Source organism: Lepidochelys kempii, chromosome 10 (assembly GCF_965140285.1).
Source record: "Lepidochelys kempii isolate rLepKem1 chromosome 10, rLepKem1.hap1, whole genome shotgun sequence".
Lineage (NCBI taxonomy): Eukaryota > Metazoa > Chordata > Testudines > Cheloniidae > Lepidochelys > Lepidochelys kempii.
The window spans coordinates 64638543-64660233 of record NC_136389.1 but is presented as its reverse complement, the minus strand read 5'-3'; the positions used below and the strand labels follow the sequence as shown (position 1 = coordinate 64660233).

General features: G+C 43.9%; 1 long non-coding RNA gene across 2 annotated transcripts in view; it reads left to right on the top strand.

Moving 5' to 3' along the window:
- Nucleotides 1-21691, top strand: part of LOC140894955 (uncharacterized) — a 305659-nt gene that overhangs the window by 80788 nt on the left and 203180 nt on the right. For both annotated transcript variants that reach the window (XR_013636433.1, XR_012154013.2), the window contains exon 2: nt 606-654. This is a non-coding gene — a long non-coding RNA (uncharacterized LOC140894955). The remainder of the gene's footprint in view (nt 1-605; nt 655-21691) is intronic.

The window sequence follows — 21691 nt, the reverse complement described above, 5'->3', positions numbered from 1 at the left end:
AGGGGTGGACACAAAGGGTGGTTGCCATGGGCACCAACTTCTGAGGTGAACAGTTGTGCAGTGCTGCTTAGCTCTTGGCTTTTTGGGGGCATAGGGGACTCGGTAGAGGGGGAGAGGCAGGGTCAGCCGAAAATATTTTCTGCTTTGGCTTACAGAATGGCTAAGGCTGCTCCTGCCTTTCACTCACAAGTTTTAAAGGCACTGACCAGGAAACCTTCCCTTTTCACCCAGCCCAATTGTACTATGTAGGATGCATGTGTACATCCTGCAGGAAATGGATTTACCCTGTATGCAAAGCTTCCTAAGACAGGCAGCCTCACAATTCAGAATGATAAATGTTAAAGTAAACCTTTAACAGACGCTTCAGGATGAAAAGTGCACTGCAGGTTGTTGCATATTTGATGCCTAGGAGATATCAGGAGGGCAGGTTAACCTCTTTTAGTGAAATTATATTGTTCTGAAAAATGATATTGGAAAGCCCCATGCTGGAGTCTGAGAAGCCTAAGGGGCTATAGGGAATGGAGATGATGGGAAAACTGAAAAATGGCCCAAGTATTCAATTGACAATTTTGAATGCAAGTTCTAATTTAGCTTTATTTTCTCAGGAAAGAAGGTGAAAACAGTCTAGAACAGGTATCAACAACCCAGATTCAGGTACATTTTTTCTTATTATTACTTATGACAGTACCTACTATGCTGTGCTAGGCTTTCAAGCACCCATGAGTATGGGCCCTGCCCCAAAGATTTTATAATCTGAGATGGGGTAGGCAAACGTTTTGGCCCGAGGGCCACATTGGGGAATACAGATTGTATAGCAGGCCATGTCAAGTTACAGTGGGGGAGGTTTAGATTGGATATTAGGAAAAACTTTTTCACTAAGAGGGTGGTGAAACACTGGAATGCGTTACCTAGGGAGGTGGTAGAATCTCCTTCCTTAGAGGTTTTTAAGGTCAGGCTTGACAAAGCCCTGGCTGGGATGATTTAACTGGGAATTGGTCCTGCTTCGAGCAGGGGGTTGGACTAGATGACCTTCAGGGGTCCCTTCCAACCCTGATATTCTATGATTCTATGATTCTATGTTTCAGAGTAACAGCCATGTTAGTCTGTATTCGCAAAAAGAAAAGGAGTACTTGTGGCACCTTTCTACACCCCCGCCCCCCCGACGCTCTGGTTAAACTTGGATTTATGCTGAAAATGACCCACCTTGATTATCATGCACATTGTAAGGAGAGTGGTCAGTTTGGATGAGCTATTGCCAGCAGGAGAGTGAGTTTGTGTGTGTATGGGGGTGGGGGGGGGTGAGTAAACCTGGATTTGTGCTGGAAATGGCCCACCTTGATTATCATGCACATTGTAGGGAGAGTGGTCGCTTTGGATAAGCTATTACCAGCAGGAGAATGAGTTTTTGTGTGTGTGTTTTTTTTAAAAAAGGGGGTGGGGGGTGAGAAAACCTGTATTTGTGCTGGAAATGGCCCACCTTGATTTTCATACACATTGTGAGGAGAGTGGTCACTTTGGATAAGCTATTACCAGCAGGAGAGTGAGTTTGTGTGTGTGGTTTTTGGAGGGGGGTGGGGGGTGAGAAAACCTGGATTTGTGCTGGAAATGGCCCAACTTGATGATCACTTTAAATAAGCTATTACCAGCAGGAGAGTGGGGTGGGAGGGGGTATTGTTTCATGGTCTCTGTGTATAAAAAGATCTTCTGCAGTTTCCACAGTATGCATCCGATGAAGTGAGCTGTAGCTCACGAAAGCTCATGCTCAAATAAATTGGTTAGTCTCTAAGGTGCCACAAGTACTCCTTTTCTTATAGCAGGCCATGAATACTCACAAAACTGGGGTTGGAGTGCGGGAGGGGGTGAGGGCTCTGGGGTGGGGCTGGGGATGAGGAGTTTGGTTTCAGAGCCAGAAAAATTGAGGTTGCTTGCCTAATTGTGTACAGAGGACTCCAGGGTGTAGGAGGGAGCTCTGGGCTGGGATCGAGGGGTTTGGAGGGTGGGGTGGGGGATCAGGGCTGGGGCCAGGGGTGCAGGTTCTGGTTGGGGGGGGCGGGCTCTGGAGTGGGGCTGGGGATGAGAGGTTTGGGGTGCAGGAGGGTGCTCTGTCCTGGGATCAAGGAGTTTGGAGAGCAGAAGTAGGATCAGGGCGGGGGCAGGGGGTTGGGGTGTGGGGAGAGGCTCAGGGGTGCAGGCTCCAAGCAGCGCTTACCTCAAGCGGCTCCCAGAAGCAGTGGCATGTCCCTTCTCCGGCTCCTACACGTGGTGTGGCCCCTGACCCTGCGCCCTGCAGCTTCCAGGAGCCATGTGGTGCGGCCCCCAACCCAATGCCCCGGCTGGAGTGCCGGAGCGGGACAAGCTCTAGAAGCTCGCGGTACGGCTTAAAACGGCTCATGGGCCATAGTTTGCCCATTCCTGATCTAAGAGGTGCATACTTAATTTATCCTATTTATGCTTTTAGCTTCGTTCAATGTAATCCCATTGGCCCATCCTCTTTCATTCTCTATTTGTCAATAACAAAATAAACCTGCACATGCAAATATTTCTTTTAGTGTATAGGAAGACAGAATCACTTTCCACTCGATCAGTAAATATCTGGCTATCCTACACTCAAGAAAAATAAATGAGTCTGGTATACTGACGGCCTTTCTGGCTCTGCACGTTCTTTTTTTTATGCTGGCTGTCTCATCACAACCAGCGGTAGACATGGAAACTAATTCATTGTTTTAGATTAAGTTTCAGTGACGCTTGTTCTGTATGTATTGGAAATGGCACTTTCACATCCAACCAGAGGCTGACAAATGAGACTATTAAGAGTAATTTTTTCAAGAGGCGATCACTGCTGGTGTTGGGGAAATCAAAGGTATCAACACCCAGACTTTGGGAAACTTACCTAAACCTCCTGAGGCTAAATCTAAACCTGCTAAGAATTTGGCTAGAAATCTTCTGAGAATAGACTTTCTCATGAGATTCCTCTCATATCCTGACAGAATTTCTTGGAATATTTCATCTCTTTTGTTCTCAGTCCCCACAGGAAGAGGCCTCTGAAAATGAGCTGGGGGAGGGGGCGAAATAGATCAGCAAAGAAAGAGATTAGTTGTCAAAACTATTTTACATTTCAGAGTTTAGTTAAGGTTCTATAATACTCACTCACTGAAACCAAAGACTTTATTGGGACACCACAAATAACTCAGGTACACCAGGCAGGATTGAAATTTCAAACAATACCCTTCCACCTCCCACCCCTGAGGTACAATGACATAAGTTATCTGTTTTGTTATTATCACTAAGATAAAGATACATCATCACCTATTGGTAGACATGCTGTCTGCACTGTTTGTTACAGTTCACTTTGTTTTAGAGGAAGGTATGGGTCAGTTCTTAAACCAATTTGCTCATCCCTACTCGTTTGATCCTACTTAGAAATGGGCCAAATCAGAGCTCTTTATTTGAAACACCCGAACTTCAGTTCGGGTGCAGTGGATTCCAGATCCAAAACGCCTGTTTCATTTTGCAATCACAAAGTTTTGCAAAGTCAAAATGGTTTGCCTGCATTATGCCTAGCCTTTGGCTCTGAGATGAGGAACCAGCCACAAAGCAAATCTGGTAAAAATGATGTTTTGATTTGAGGCAGTTTACCACTCAGCACCGATCAGAGGTAGGTTAGATATAAACCCATTTTAAAAGTAGCCCACCAAAGAGTAAGAGACTTGTAAGAAGTTAGTCCTTTGCTCATGGGAATTCCCACTAGAGAAGCAGCTTCATGAAGTGAGCAGCAGTGATTGTTATCAAGGATGGCTACTGAATTATCCAAAATAATCTGATGTGAAACCTATATCATGTTCCTATTTTTGAATGAAAAAGCACGAGGTCTACACACGTCTGAAGTGAAATTTCTTTCCATTTTGAAGCAAAAGGTGAGGGGTCAGTAGAAGTCAATGATGAAATCAAAGAAAACCAAATTTCAGAGGGACCAAAGAGAACAGTAATTAGGCAAGGCTGGACAAGCAGAGATCTCAGAGCTGATGGAGGTGGAGGAACATGGTTTCAGGGAAGACTAGAAGCTGTAGAAAGAGCAGAAATTATGGATGGAGCCATTTAACCTTTAGTACCTGTGACAGATATTCCAATTGCAACAAGATAGAGATCAGATTCAGAAGAGCCGAAGGTAATTGGCAGTAGGCCGCCCACTGATAAGAAGGTGAGCACTGAAAGAATGCAGAAAAAGAGGCTAATCATTCTGACCGACTCTACAGAGAGGAATGTGGTCCAAAACATCTGTAGCTCAGATAAGGAAAACAAGATAGTGTGGTGCCGGCTAGCTACAAGAATAAAGACTATTGCAATAATGGTGCCAGATACCCCGAAGAATGGTGGGAAATTATCACTGATTTATAATTCATGCGGGACAAAATGCTAGGGTGCCAAAATCTGATAGACTCAAGAATGGGTTCGAGGGCTTGCGGGAACAAGTGATCTCATGCTAGGACGCCAACCATGAGTGAAAAAAGGATGAGACAGATACTGGAGACCAGCCAATGAATGTGCCAGTGGGGCAGCTAGGATGGTTTTGGATTCAGAGAGTACTGTGATGAGAGGCAGCTGTTTGGACGTGATTCTCATTGTAACAAGAAGAGCCACAGCAGAATTGTTGGTAAAGGATGGAGACGAATCTAGCGGGCATGAATCAAATTTTGTGGGATGATTCTCATAAGCAGAATGCCAGTTTAAAAGGGTAAAATCTACATAGGAAAAAGCAAAAGGGAGCAGTATTTGCTATGAGTCAAAAGTAGTTACAATTTAGCAAAGAAGAGCATGCTGAATCCTAAGATGGGAATGGCTGCCCCTCTGGAGCCATAGGTCTAGCCCATTCCTGCCTCCACAATAATGAGGGATTTAGCTGCAAGTCATGTGATGCACCATTGCATAGGCTGGAACAATGTGGCAATGGTACAGTTGTTCAGCACCAAAAGCTCCTAGTTGGTACGCAGGATTCTTTCTTGCAGCCTTCCCTTGAATCATTTGCACAAAGCTGCAGACATTAGGCTTTAACGGCCTGATCTGGAGCCCACTGAAGTCAATGGAGTGTCTTTCCATTGACATAACCAGGGTATTGTACCAGTGGTGGGGAAGGGGAGGGAATGAAATGAATTACTTTTAAAATGCCTGAGATCTTGAACCCCTTTGTAAATCTCTCTTTACGTGAAAAATAAAATAAAAATCAAATGTAGATTTAGCTGAGAAATTTACATGTTCCCAATTGTGATTGTTACTCAAAGGCTAGTTAGGTTTATACAGTTGATTTGAAAGGAAAAAACAAAAACCCAGAGGGGTCTTCATGTTCTAAATGAGATGTCGCTAAACCAGAACTTGGGGTCTAATCTGGCTTGCAAATTGAACCTGAATCTAATTTTTACAAATGCATCAAACATAAAAATATCTCTTGATATTTTTGAGTTCAAAAGACAGATTCAGTTTTTTTTTCAGATTGAACTTGTTTCTAGTTCCTTAGAAAATCTGAGAGAAACCAGGGAGGAACCATCTACTCAGCAAACGGGGCCAAATTTTTTACTGACTTAAGGGAATATGTTGTATGCAGTGGTGTTTTATTATTAGAGAGAGAAGGTGGGTGAGTTCTGGGCTGACCTGAAGAAGAGCTCTGTATGAGCTCGAAAGCTTGTCTCTCTCACCAACAGAAGTTGGTCCAATAAAAGATATTACCTCACCCACCTTGTCTCTTTAAAGGAATATAGCATTTGACATAGGGCACATAGAGGGTTAATTTTCTCAACATGGGTTCCAGATATACAGACTTGACCACAAACTTCTGTGAGTTGAAAGACATGAACATAGTGCTCTAAAGCAATAGGCAAATCATTTTTTAGCTGCTTCAGTTTCCTTTTCTGGCCCTTTTCCTAATGTGTATTAGGATTATCAGATCTGAGGGATGGAAAATGGGAGTCACAGTACATTCTGAATGTTAATGGAATCTTAGTTTTCTCTGCATTTTTCCTGCATAAATGCTCTTTGCGAGATTGCAAATGAAGGAAGTGTGACCCTGCCATTTGTCGTGCTTATGTATTTTAAGATTTCTAACATACAGTGAAACAAAAGGAAGGTAACTTGAACTTTTGGTGTGAACATGAAATGTATTTACTAAATATTCTGAAGAGACAAGTTCAAACAGCATCAGGATACCAGAGAGATTCTGATCAAGAAGATAGGCTGTAGCAGAGCTATATCTTTATTTCTCAGAGAACAGTAAAAATATTCTTGATTTTTCTTAACACCTGAGTATGTCAAGGGCAGTGAGCACACTTTACCTCTTGATTTTTACAGGCAGTGCTGTCATGAACAGAATATTATTAGAGGGGACTGGACTATTATTAGCATACTGTTTTTCCAAATCATGTGTATACTTTCTGTTTTGGAAATCCACAACAGAATGTCGAATATTTAGTACAAGCAGCAGTCTATAATAAGCTGTAAATGCATTGGCTAGATCCTGCTTCTTAAAGGCTTTGCACACTGAAGTGAGAGATTTCTTCATGAAGGGGGAGGGACAATGCAAAGCTGTCAGCTGTGCATAAAATTTACCAGCATTATTGCTGACAGCAGATAGCTGTTAATGGCAAGTGTTTTTAACACCGCCTTATTGTCCCATCTTGGGATATTATCTTGTCTCTTTGGTTTAAAAGAAAAAAAGTCATTTTGTGAAAATGACACCTTGGAATGACTCATATTTTTTCCTCTTTGGTTTCCATGTCATGTTTTGCTCAGAGATACTTGCCCAGTATTGGTGAGTCAGTGTGCACAGCAAGCTATTAGTATGTGTTCTTTCTGTTTCATATGTCTTCAATAATAAGTAACAAAAACAATCATTCTTTGGGAATTGGAATGAGTAATTGATGCCCATTATTGGATTGATTCTGAGAACTCTGAAGCGAAAGTAAATGTTGCCTGTTTCCACATGCTGAGCTGATATTTACAGGACTAAATACTAAGTACCAAACTTGTTTGGACTAGCAAACCCGATAACAGAAGCAGTAGAGAGAAAATGCGTATGAAATACCCTTAGTTTTTCTGTTTTGTTTACTGTAACCCTGCAGGTTGAAAGCTAGCTTTTTGGTGATTAAACTTTTCATTTGGTTATTAAGTGATAGACATCTTGCTGAACCCAAGCATGCTTCTACAAGCATGGAGAGAGTGTTTACTTAATGGACACACAAAGGCTTGCACAAAAAGACCTATAAACAAAACTGGCAGCAAAATTAAACAAAGCAATCTTACGCCGTTTAAGACTGATATAGGCAGGTAGTAAATTGATGGCTGATCCCAAATAATCCCTTCTGAAGACACCTCCCCCCCCCCAAATACAGGTTGTGAAACCTACTTGTGTCACATTTCCTTATATTTACCATTCGGGAGTTTACCTGGTCATAACCTTACAGAGACACATGTGATGGGGGCTAGGTTCCAGGCTTCTTATAATTCTAAGGAAGCTTTGTTCTGAGCCATCATTGGGAGAAAAGCCTTGTATTGTTTTCGCAAAAAGAAAAGGAGTACTTGTGGCACCTTAGAGACTAACCAATTTATTTGAGCATAAGCTTTCGTGAGCTACAGCTTGCTTCATCGGATGTAGCTCACGAAAGCTTATGCTCAAATAAATTGGTTAGTCTCTAAGGTGCCACAAGTACTCCTTTTCTTTTTGCGAATACAGACTAACACGGGTGTTACTCTGAAACTTGTATTGTTTTGTTCTCAATCTCTGGGGTGGGCCCTCCTGAGGCAATGCAATTTAATGGGACTGAGAGTCAGAAGGTCTGGGATTTGAGCAACTCCTTTCTGTGACTGTTTTTCACGTGTATGAAAAGATGAGAATACTTACCCTCCTTTTTGAAAATGCTTTGAGATCTAGGGATGAAAACTACTGTATGAGGGCAAGGTTGTTCTTTATTATTAGTCTGGGGGCTTTGGGAGCTGGGGAGAGGAATCATACTGACAGGGAAAGTCACATGGACACAGATCAGCACCAACTTTCTTTTCTGCCATGAATAAAGTGGAACTCAGGGTCTTCCGTGTGTGTGTGTGTGTGTGTGTGTGTGTGTGTGTGTGTGTGAGAGAGAGAGAGACTACAGCAACAGTGCCAGTGATGCTTGGTCTAAGGACTCATGGGGAATGGGCTGGAGACTGAATGGTCTCGATGGGACTCTAATTTGACAATTCCTAACCGTTTATTGTTAATCTGAACTACCAGACTGATGGGAGAATGGTTAGAAGGCTATCAGACTTGGGTTGCAGCATTTTCTGGGAAAGCAGCTCACCGTGAGCCTGTGGAAAAGCCAGCTTTTCAGACTAATTGATAAGATTTTTAAAAAACTTACTTTTAATTTAAACTCATCCACTTTGGTGCGTCGTCTGCCAAATTTCAGTTCCATCAAGTAGCTGATAGCAGCTATGTTGCATCATCTCAGGAATGAATCTCACTAAACAAGATCAAGGCAATAATCAGTGCTTTTTCCTGTTGTGCCCGATAAATAATTGTACAGCAGCTGTCAAATTCTCAATCTGAAACTCGGCTCCATGTAGTGCAGCAGTGGGAAAGGTATTGGCCAGTGCGTACTGTCACTAATAAGTCAGAAGAGGAGTAACTTATTTCACATGTATGCTGCCGTGTTTTTTCTTCTTGCTTTGAACCATAGCTATTCTCTGTTACTTTGTTACTTTGATCACAAGAAGTGATTTAGTTTTTTTGTGGGGTTTTTTTTTTGCCATCCATATATGGCCACCAAGTTGCTTAACAGATAATGCTTATAATGTTAACAGTGACCTGAATAATACAACTTTCAATTAATAATCAGATGGACCTTCCTTGGACTCTTCTATATTGGTATTTTTTAATTAAATGGCTGCTTTCTTTAGTCAGTGATTGAATTGCAATTGTGAAGCAGGTATTGTTGAATCAAGTGCTAAAATCTGATTGAAATAAAGGGCTGGAGATTGCTACACATACAAACAGTTTGATTCCAGAGCTTTTGATCAAATTAAATGGAGGATCAAATTTTCCGCTGACTGAATTCTTTGGAAGGCCCTGCATGACCTGTGCTGCTATATAGATCTCAAAATCATTAACAACCTAATTCTTCTTTGAGTGCTTGCTCATGTTGATTCCATGCTAGGTGTGCATGCACCAATGCACAGTTGCCAAAGATTTTTCCCTTTGCGGTACCCGTAGAGCCTGCCCTAGTGCCCCGTGGGGCCCTGTGCACATGCACTGGTAAAAGGGATGCCAACGGCTCCACACCCCACCCTCTCAGTTCCTTCTTATCGCCAGTGACAGTTGCTTGGAACAATCTTCTTGCTCTTGCAAGGCTTCCCTAACAGTGGTTTGGACTCTGATCTGTGTTGTATATAGTGTTTGTAGTTAGCGAATTTAGTTACCAGTTAGTCTTAGTGCACATAATGTAGATAGCGGTCCCAGTCATAGAGGGATGTTGTCCCAGGGGCTGGGCCTGGCCCCAGTCTCTGGGCTTCAAGCCATACAACTCCTGTGGCAAAGCACTTGGCTGTGAGCGACCCACATTCAGCCTGTCTAAAGTGCCTGGGAAAGCTCATGTTAAGGAGAAATGTAAGATCTGCAGGGGCTTCAAACCATGGACTCAGAAAGACAGAGACATTCGCCTCAAAGCTCCGCTAATTGAGGCAGCCCGCAGACTGTCCTCTGTGTGACGTGCTCCACCTGTGCCATTCTGCCTGCCAAGAGAGGGTGCTCTCCAGTGCTGAAGAGGAATAAGAAGGGAGCAACCGACCTAGTGAGACCCATGCCAGGCCACTTGTCCTCCCCAGAGCCACGGTCGGCTCTGGTGACTCTGCATAGGGCACCGAGCCCAGTCTGGGACCCACCTCTGACTCCAGGAGTGGTCATGGTACTTCGCGCCTGTGGATCCCCTCGACTCTGGAGGCTTGCCAGGCTGCAAAGGACTGAATGTGCCTCAAGGATACCCACCTGCTCCCACATGCCTGTCAGTACTACCGGGGACAGAAGGGTGCAAGGTTCAGAGAGCTCCTTTGTGGTACTGGCCGTAGTGGCACCTTCCAAAGAAAAGCCCTCCATGGCCTTGCCACCGTGGTCCCCGCCGTGACATCAGTCACCACTCCCCCAGAACTGCTTGGAGGCAGAACTGGTTACAGCTCCTCCATGGTCTCTGAGAGAAGAGTCTGAGGTGGAGTCCTTGCCTTGCCAAAGAGCTACTGGTACCCGACTTATGCACCGGACTTCAGTTCCAGCCCTGCAGCCAGCGCTTGGCTACCGGGACATTTGCTCATGAATTGGCAGTATTGGAACCTGTGTGGTTTCCCCCAGCACTAGGACCCCCTTTCCAGTTCTCCTACTTGGTCGATTCTGATAGACAAGCTAAGGCGTTGTCCCGACCAGCACCAGAGCCCCACTCTGTCACCAACCACAGCACTGAGGTCCCTGAAGAGGCCCCATTGGAGGTGGTACAAAGGGAGGAGAAAGGAGCAGCCCCTCCCATGACGCTAGCCGCCTCCTCCTCGTCCCTGAATGAGGTGTTAGAAGGTCCCTCTATCCTGTTCCTTTGGGACGATTTCATGGCCCATCAGGAGCTCCTGAAATGGATCACCACAAACTTGGGACTGGAAGTGGAGGAGCTAAAGGAGTTCACGCAGCCTGATTGATATCCTGGCTGCAGCGGCTCCCTCCAGAGTGGCCGTCCCAGTCAATGAGATGATGTTGGGACCAGTCAGGGCTGTATGGCAGACCCCTTCCTTACCTCAGAAAGGGTGGAAAAGAAGTATTATGTACAGGCTAGTGAGTTTGAGTACTTGTATTCACACACCCACACCCCAGGGTCTGGTGGTGTCAGCCGCGAACGAGAGGGACAGACAAGGACAGTCCAGTGCTATACCAAAGAATGAAGAGGCTAAGAGACTAGATCTGTTCAGGAGAAACGTTTATTCCACAGGCAGTATCCAGTTCCGTATCTCTAACCAGCAGGTGTTGCTGGGAAGGTCTGATTTTAACCTGTGGGACGCAATGGACAAGTTCAAGGACTCCCTGCTGAAGCAGTCGAGGCAAGAATTCATGGCCATCCTGGAGGAAGGCAAGATGGTGGCCAGGGCCTCCCTTCAGGCAGCTCTGGATGTGGCTGACTGCAGCCAGAAAGATGGCGTCAGCAGTTGCCATGAGACGCTGTTTGTGGCTCCAGTCATCTGGCCTCTTGCATGAGGTGCAGCAGTCAGTCAGGGACCTCCCCTTCAAGGGCACCTCTTTGTTCTCTGAGCAGACGGACTCGAAGACTCAAAAGCCACACTCCGCTCTTTAGGCCTGTACATGCCCCTGGCTTCCTGGAAGCATTTCAGGCCTCAACAGCCTCCCAGGTTTCTGGGGCTTCCCAGGCAGGAATCCTATAAGAGGAAAGGAAAGGGCTGTAAGTGCCGTCAGCCCCTAGAGTCTACATCGACCACCCAGTCAGGCTCAAGTAGATACCCCAGAGGGTCCAGACTGGCCTTTTCAGGGTACACCTGATGACAGCATACCAGTCTCAGTTCAGGATCCATCCCCGCTTTTGTTTTTGAACCGCCTATCACCCTGCGGCACTGCGTGGTCCTGCATAACTTTGGACTGTTAGGTTTTCAGTATTGTGACAGTTGGAGACACCCTGCAGTTTTCATCCACCTAGAGTGACCAGACAGCAAATGTGAAAAATCGGGATGGGGGTGGGGGTAATAGGAGCCTATATAAGAAAAAGTCCTCAAAATCGGGACTGTCCCTATAAAATCGGGACATCTGATCACCCTATATCCACCCCTCCCTTCCAACCTCAAACCCCGTCACTCTTCAGGGACTGTTCTCATGAGCAACTTCTCATCCAGGAGGTGCAAGCCCTCCTAGGTGTGGGGGCCATAGAGGAAGCTCCTCAAGACTTGAGAGGGAAGGGGTTTTACTCCTGATATTTCCTAATCCCGAAGGCCAAAGGGGGTCTTCATTGCCTCAACAAATATCTCTTTAAATTGAGCTTCCACATGGTCTCTCTGGCCTCCATCATTCCCTCCCTGGATCTGGGAGACTGGTACGCCGCCCTCGATTTAAAGGACATATATTTCCACATCTCCGTCTTCCACAGACCCCAGAGATTCCGCCCGTACATGGTGGGCCAATGCCACTACCAGTTCACCCTGCTTCCTTTCCTGTCAGCAGCCCCACGGGTTCTTACAAGGTGTATGGTGGTGGTTGCAGCTTACTTGAGACGTAGAGGCGTACAAATCTGGCCATACCTTGATGATTGGCTGATCAAAGGCCACTTGCAGGCTCAGGTTCAGCACAGCATTGGCATAGTAGTGGCCACCTGTCGTGCGCTGGGCCTGTTAATAAATGAACAGAAATCCATACCCAGTGCAGAGAATAGAGTTTATAGAGGCAATGCTTGATTCAACTCAGGCCAAGGCCTACCTGCTGGAGGCACGGTTCTGAACTATGTCAGATCTAATCACCCATGTCACAGATCACCTGCTTACGATTGCTTGGGTGTGCCTCAAGCTGTTAGGTCACATGGCAGCGTGCACCTATGTGGCACAGTACACGCGGCTTTGCCTCAGACCCCACAGATGTTGCTGGCATTAGTCTACTCTCTGGGCAGACACCACTTGGACTCGGTTCTCACGATTCTGCCAACTGTCCTAGCTTCTCTGATTTGGTGGACAGACCCACATTTGGTGCTGAAAAGGGTACCTTTCACTGCCCTGTACCTGACAGTAATGTTGGTTTCGGAAGCATCAGACATGGAGTGGGGAACCACACTTTGGCAGACTTAGAACCCAGGGTCTCTGGTCCCAGGAAGAACGCTTCCTGCACATAAATGTCAGGGAACTCAGGGCGATAAGCTTAGCCTGCCAGCTGTGTCCATTGCCAGGGAGCACAAATTCGTAGTATGCCCTGTAGAGTCTATAGGGAACTATTACTGTGCTTCGTTTGACAGTAAACCTGGCTCAGGTTTCTTTGTACCTTACTAGAGTCTGTGGGTTTTGGGGGTTCTCTCGGGGTCTGCTGTGTTAGCTATCTGCACAGAGCTGGGGCAGGACACAGAGGGAACACGCACGCAGCCGACTGTTTTCATCATCAAACAAGGGCAGAGCACCACACCGGTAGCTACCGACAACAGCCACAAGAGGTCTCTAGAACAAGAACTCAACTAGAGCTCCCACCCCATCTGGACTTGATTTCGCAAGACCACGGCTGGTTGCTGCACCCGAACCTCGCCTCCCTACACCTGATGGCGTGGCTTTTGCGTGGCTGAACCCTGAGGAGCAGGCCTGCTCAGATCAGGTCCCGCAAGTCTTGCTAAGTGGTAGGAAACCTTCCATCAGGGCTATTCCTCCATCTCTGTCTTCCTTGCAGTCTATCTTGGACTGTTAGTTCCACCTTGGTCAAAGTTTACTTTGCAGCCAGCTTGACTTTCCATCCTCCAGTCCAGGACACATCAGTCTTCTATCACAAGATGACAATCAGGTTCCTCAAGGGTTTGGAAAGGTTCGTAACCCAGTTCCCCCGTGGGACTAAAACCTGGTCCTGTTGAGTCTCATGGGGACCACCATTTGAGCCACTGGCATCTTGTTCCTTACTGCTCCTCTCGTAGAAGGTCGCCTTCCTGGTGGCGATTACTTCATCCAGAAGGGTCTCTGAGATCAAAGCTCTGACATCAGAACCCCCCATATACGTGTTCTTCAAGGACAAGATCCAGTTGCCCCCCCACCCGGCCTTCCTACCGAAGGTGGGGTTGCAGTTCCATATCAACCAGGACATTTTTCTGCCTGTCTTCTTTTTGAAGCCTCACAGCACCAATGAGGAACATTGGCTACACACATTAGACATTAGGTGGGCCCTGGCCTTCTATATCAAAAAGACTAAGCCCTTCTGCAAGTCTCCACTGATTTTTGTAGCTGCGGCAGACAGGATGAAAGGACTACCGGTGTCATGCCAAAGAATCTCATCCTGGATAACCGCCTGCTTCTGAGCTTGCTACAAGCAAGGGGAAGGTTCTGCCTCCGGCCATTGGTACAGCTCCTCCCACAAGAACCCACACTTCACCAGCAGCGTTCCTAACACAGTTACCAATCCAGGACCTCTGCAGGGCCGTGATATGGTCGTTGGTTCATACTTTCGTGCTCCACTATGACATCACCCAACAGGCCCATGACGATGCCAGTTTCTGGACAGCAGTGTTACAATTGGCACATCCATGAACTCCGAGCCCATCTCCAGGGATACTGTTTGTGGGTCACCTAGCATGAGCATCACATCTCTAAGAATAACAGTTACAGAAGATTAGTAACCGTTTTTCTTCTAACAAGCCCTAATCTTTGCATAGTGCTTTTTCCTGGCATGCTGTACCATAGCTAGCAGAAAGAAAAGGAGTACTTGTGCCACCTTAGAGACGAACCAATTGGTTCGTCTCTAAGGTGCCACAAGTACTCCTTTTCTTTTTGCGAATACAGACTAACACGGCTGTTACTCTGAAACCTGTCATAGCTAGCAGCACAGTTATTTGATCAGCTGTATCTGCAATGACTAAAGTTTTCTTTGTAGTAATCTTATAGCTGCATGTTCTGCTTTCATGTTTTCAATAGTTGTCAGACTTAAGTATTCAGAAAACTAGTATTTTTTAATCCAGTGGAATATTTATTCATTCTGAACATGAGCTTGATTGTGCATCTTGTCATTTGAATACAGTTCAAGGGATGACAGCTTTTCCCATAGGTAAGATTAAAAGGACCACTTCTGTTCTCCCCTTTTACGGATACAAATAAACTATTATTTCATGCTGTGGCTTTTAATGAGTAACTGATTCAGCATTTAATTCATATGTTGTTCCCCCAAAATTTTTTGCCAGTTTGCAAAGATTTTTGCCAGGACAAAAAACCCCTAACGCTTTTTTTGATAATATCAGATTGAAGCATTTGGCATATTCAGCTGAAGTCAAGTATTTATTTATTTATTTGTATTATGGTGGCACCTAAAAATCCCACTTGTAGACAAGGACTCCATTGTACTACGTGCTGTGCAAACACAGAACTTAAAAGATGGTCTCTGCCCCAAGGAGTTTACAATCTAAATATAAGACGAGACACAACGGGTTATTGAGGACAAGGAGACGGTATCTGTTGTCACGATAGGCAATAGTTTCAACATATCATTTGCCTAATCATTGTCCAGTAGCAAGTCTCTTGAGATTAAAACTGCAAGGACAGCGACTGGTTTATATTTAAAAAAAAAAAAAAAAAAAAAAAAGGATCTATTTTAGGTGTCTGTATACCACCAATCTAGGCACTGAATATCTTGGGATATGATTGAATCCAGCTTTGAAATCTGGAATACGCATAAAATCCATTATGAGGCAGACAAAATATTAAATGGTGTCTGTTTGTACAAACCATAGATGTTTAAATGTTTGGTCCTTTACTGAGAGTTGTATAGCAGCTATTGTAGTACCTGTGGTATAGCACATTGACTAACTACTACCAGAGCTTTTTAAAAAAACCTGTGAATTCTTTATATAGATCCTATTTTGAACCGTAAAAACAAGGAACAACAGTGGCATACATAAACCATATTGGAATTATTTTTGTTAGAAGACAGCAGAAAAAGTGGTTGGTTAGGTGTTTGAAAATATGTTTATGCTTAGGTCCTGGCATATCCCAAATTGCTAGAGTGATGCACAGAGAGTTCATATCACCTGTGCTTACTGGATTCACTGTCCTCTTTTTTATCTAATAATATAAAAAATCTTATTAAGCAAAATGTTTTAATATTCCTGTTTGGCTGTTAAAGATGGAATTTAAAAGAATAAATGATTATCAATATTTTAATAGATTTTAATAGGTATACAGTATCAACCTGACCCAAAACCCATTGAAGTCAAACCCATAGGAGTTTTTCCACCAGTGAGGTTTGGGTTAGCCCCTGTACTCATGGGTTTGAAGTATATCTGTTTTTACTAGATGGGTTCTAGTAAAAAGTAGTAGTATTCCCTGGAGGGTAATCTAGAGTGTTAAAATGTTAACTAATTGCCCCTTTTGTAAAAATGCTCTTTGGTGCCACTCTGCTAAATTTCACTTTCAGGAAGAAGTTGAAAATAGAAGCCAAACTGTGGCTAGGGAGTACCCAGAGTTGCACACAAACAAATCAGAGATTTGCATACACATATTTGTGTTCACATCAAGCATTTTGGGCATGCTGTTCAGGTGGGCAGAAAACTTGTGTGTGTGCTTCTGAAAATGTGGACTGAGTAAATTACAACTGCATTTTGTATTATGTACCAAAGTGCCTGAGATTAAAGGGATACTAATTAGTACAGTTTCCGTTCTCTCACAGATTCTTGAAATCCCTTTGTACAACAGTCAAAACCTGAGTGTGCTTGATCTAAATTAAGTATCTCTTTATACAAATAGCTTTATTGCCATCTTCTATTGTCAGCGACATTATGGACTCCCTGAAATGCCTGAATATTATTACATAGAGGGAGATATTCTTTGTCTGGAAGATCAAAGCTTCCTTCTATATATAAGGTAAATTTTTAAAAATGATGCTCACACTCTTAGGAGGCCGTCATTAAAACAAAGAAGATGTCTTTATTTTTTAAGAATATCTTTTCTTTTCCCCTCGGCATTTTAGGAAGGTGTTTTCCTAACTGAGCTGGCTTGACTGCACATGGAGCTCATAGAGACACTTGAAAGTATAGACTATGACAGTGTAATAGTAAGAATAATAAAACATCAATATCATGTTAAAAAAGGGAAATTGTTTAGACTAAAATAGGAATTGTGGCATATATTTTGTGCAAGTACCAACTTTTTAACTAGTGAGGCTGTCTATCCTTTATCCCCAAATATACTTCTATTTATAAATCAATACAAAATTAACATTACAGTAAGATAAAATGATTTCCTCTGTAAATTATCCATATGTTTATAGGGCCCTCTTCTGACCTTAGCTGCTTAATGCAATGGGAATAAAAGCATTGTTTAAATCACACAATTGGGGCCATGAAGCGCTATTGTAGGGCTACTATTATCATTTTATTGTTTGCATTATTTTAGCTCACACAAGCTTCAGCTGAGATCAGGGCCCCATTGTGCTGGATACTGTACAAACACATAGTAAGAGACAGTCCCCACCCCAAAGAACTTACAGTTTAAATAGTGAAGTAAGACAAAGGTTGGGAGGGCAAATCAAGGCAAAGTAACTTGACCAAGGTGAACACAGATCAACAGCAGAGTTGGGCATAGAATCTTGGTCTCTCAAGTCCTAGTCCAATGCCTCATCCATAGAACAATTCTTCCTCTGTCTTTTGAGCAGTTCTAGTAGGAGGCTGACTTTTTTTTTATAACACCTTAAAATTAATGATCATTTAAATAATTTTACGCAAAAGCTTTGGACATTATTGTAGCAGCTCTGGTGATATTGAAGTCTGCCGGAAGGATTGACAGATCTTATAATGTGCTGATGTGATCCCACTTACTCATACTGACACCGTGATGCCCAAAGGACCTATGACTAAGTAGAAGGTAACGCCTTAGACTATGTTCAGCATATGACACATTAGTGAAACCAAAGCAGCTCCACTGATGTTGAAATCCATGAGTCGTGTCTGTTACATTTGCAACCTTTTGGGCCTAAATGGAAGTGCATGTGTGTGTTGTAGTACCTGTGCAAACACAAGAAACACCCTTATGCCCAGAAGAAATATCTCTATAAATAAGAGAATTGTCACCTTAAATACGGTACTGGGTTCATAGATCCTTCAGGCAGACATCAACATCAGTAGAGCTGTTATAGTTTCTTTGTGTTATGAATGTCTTTGACACACTAACGCTGTTATGTGAAGCCGCTATAGTGTCGATTCAGAGGTGGCCTCTGCTAAATCCAAGGTCTGGTCTGCGCCAGTGTTAGGGTATGTCTACACTTGTAGAGTTTTTGCTCTGTAAGTTTCACTGATGATAGGAAACTGGTAAAGTAAAGCGCTGGTTTGTGTACTCCCTTAATTCCTCAGGCATCAGAGAGTGTTTACGTTAGCAGCACTTCCATCACCGATGAGAGCAGTGCTTTAGGGCAGCTATCCCACAGTGGAGCTCTCTCCATTTTGACGATGGGGCTTGTGGGAAGAGGGGGTGTGATCGTGGGGCATCCTGAGTCCCTGCATAGCCTCCTCTCCCCAAACACTGAGCAGTAGCTCAGGATTGCTCCAAGCAGGGGATCGTCTGCTCCATGGAGCAGGCATTGTCACCTGGCCAGATGATAGGTGAGCACTTGCCAAGAAAACAAGAAGGGGAGTTTCAAAGTTCCCAGGGCTTTACGGGGGTGGGGGTGTGTGTCTGTTTACCTGGCAGTAGAGCTGCTGGCCAGAGTGATCACCTAGGCTCTGTGGGATATCCACAGGAGGCTAAAAGCTGTGTAAACAGGAAGAACGTGTCTTCATTTGCCCATCACCGCAAAAGCATCACCAGTAAGGGCAGTATGCCTCTCGTGGAGGTGGTTTTCTTTTTGCAGTGAAACTTCTGAGTTTCACTGCAAAAAGTCATTGGCAAGTGCGGACGCTCCCGTGGTTTTTGCTCAAAAAAGGAACTTTTTCTGCTTTAAATGGCAAGTGTAGACATGCCCTTAGGTTAATGCAAGACACCTTACGTCAACCTAACTATGGAAGTATCTACTCTATGGGTATGTCTTCACTACCTGCTGGATCGGCGGGCAGCGATCGATTCAACAGGGATCAATTTATCACGTCTAGTCTAGACGCGATAAATTGACCCACGAGCACTCTCCCGTTGACTCCTGTACTCCAGCGCCGTGAGAGGCGCAGGCAGAGTCGACGGGAGAGCGGCAGCAGTCGACTCACCGCGGTACGTCGACTTCAGCTACGTTATTCACATAACTTCGATCGATCCCCCCTAGTGTAGACCAGAGCTAAAATTTCACTCCTGCCGACACAACTGCCTTGCTATGCCAGCAAGCGGGGTAGAGTCAAGGTCAATGTAGTTAAGTTGATGCAGAGTCAAGTTTAGACACTGCATTGCTTACATCGACTGTTAATGGCTTTCGGGAGCTGTCCTACAGTGCTCCACATGGACAGTACAATCGATGCAAGTGCTCCTGGTGAGGATGCACACCACCAACACAAGGAGCAAAGACATGCACAAGTGACGTGATTCCTGCGGTGGCTGTATGCCAACATAAGTTAGGTCTACTTAATTTTGTAGCGTAGACATGCCCTAAATATCAAGCCTTTTAAATGTTACAGAAGCTAAATAATGTTGCCTTCTTAAATGTCGTTGAATATATATTTAAATTAGTACCACAAACCTGACTACACCAAAGAGGTAGTGTTTATTTCAATAGTAAAAAGCCTCAGTAGCTGCTGCTCTACAAAGGCCACTTTTGCATCACTCTGTGTGTGTGTGTGTGTGTGTGTGTGTGTTTAAAATGGCCTCCTGTTTTATAGATACAAACAGACATAATTGTGGGCACATGGGAGGTTTTCAAAGGCACAAATATCAGTCAGGCATCTAATTTCCATTGGCCATCAACCAATATCATTGACCTTCGGTGAGATTTAGGCACCTAATTACCACTTTGAGCTTTGAAAATCTCCCCCCACTGATGTTAACATTTAGGGATGAGATTGTCAAAAGTGCTCAGTCTCTCTCTCTCTCTCTCTCTTCCCAGTGGAGGCAGTGAGGCAAAAGTAAAATACCCTTTGATTTCCCTGGGAGGAGAGCTAAGCCCATGCTGAGTACTTTTTTAAATCCCACCTGAGCTATCTAATTTCCTGCGAGTGCAATTCACGCGATGTACATGTGCAGTAGCATAACAGGCTGCTGAATTCTAGTGCCTGAGCTCACAATTAATTGTGGAAGAAAACCTGGACATGCAAAATTGGATGATGCTGTTCGAAAGTGAGGCCCATAACTGTATTGTGTTTCTATGGGTAGCTTACGTGCATATGACATCAGTTCTGTACGGTTCGTTTTCACTGTCACAGCTGTTGGAGGCAAAATCCTGAGAAGGGGACTGAAGGCCTAGTTTGATCACTCAGTAGCTTCAATGCCTCTTGAGAATTAGACACTGAAGTGATGTTTCAGTGGAAATGAAATAGCTCTTCCCCTGCTAAGATACACTCTGTATTAAAATAAATGTCTAATATAGTACACTGACATAGTAATGTCATGGTGCCATTAAGCTGTGAGTAAGCTTGGGTTTGAAGACAATCCATTACGCACTCAGCATACTTGGACTGACATCACATTGCTTCCCTCTCCCCTCCAGCAGGGCAAATTTAGAATATTAGAATTTTTAATTAAAATAATATGGATTGACATTTTTAAACAATTAAAATATGATTTGATTTAAGTCACTAGAAAGGAAATTCAGTTCAGGCCACTACTCTGTCCCTACTATATCCCGTTGCTGGTAGTAGCAGTGCCTATGTTATGGAAGCTCACTCACTCCTCTTAATATCCAGACTCAATAGGGTACATTAAAAAAACCTCAGTGGAGGCTGTAATTCCAGATTTCCTTGCTTCTGGCAGAGTTAATCCTATAAATTACTTTACCTTTTTTGTTAGTTTAAGTAAACTGAGGTTGATAGAATTTGCTGTTAAAATGTAGCTAAAAGCATCGTTAATTTAACAGATCTTCCCCACTGTGGGTTTCTCATGAACTCTCTCTTTAAGATATCTGATACTTGTATTTGAAGTCAGCCTTCCAAAAAAGAAAAGGTCTGAACAAGAAACAGTGTTCCAATACCCTAGATTTCTCTTAATTAATCTTATATTCCCTAAACTATACTCCAGGTTTTTAGGTTTTACTCTCCAAGAGTAGGGTTTCTAATGCCAACAGTACCTAAATTAGTGTCATGGAAATTGACATGAGCTCTGTATCACTGTGGTACTATACTGTCCCTAGCAGGGCTTTGTGGGGTAGACATTTATTAAGAGTGACTGGGGAATGAAATTTAAGGATAGATCAGTTCAATGGCTACCTCTGTGCTCGAGGCATAGTATGTAGCTGGTTGACCTAGGCAAAGAAAAAGCAAAAAGCACCCTGACAGGATCCAATCTGCCCAAGTACAGAATTTCTACAGTTACTGAATGCCTTCCAAAAGCATCTTGATACCTAATATAGATATGCTATGATTGTCAGTCGACTGTATTAAGAATTATTTGTCTAATGTTGTACATAAATGTGCCATTCCAAATTAATTCCACTTGATGTGAATGTACGAGTTGATCCATTATCAAGTATAGGATCCACTCTTGCAGTCCTTTACACATATCATGGAATCATAGAACCATACGGTTAGAAGGGACCCCAAGGGTCATCTAGTCTAACCCCTGCCAAGATATAGGATTTGTTGTGTTACTAAACCATCCAAGACAGATAGGTATCCAGCCGCTTCTTGAAAACCTCCAGTGAAGGTGTGTCCTTTGACTTGAATGGGATATTTGTGAGTAAAGGTGACTAATGAGCATGAGTACGATTACATACAGGAGTAAGATTTTTGCAAGTTCAGTCCCTTAGCTTGCTTGGACAGGACCTATTTCCAGGATTTCTAAGGGTATGTGTACCCAGCAGTCGGGGTGTGACTGCAGCATGTATAGCCCCTACCCAAGTTAGCTTTAA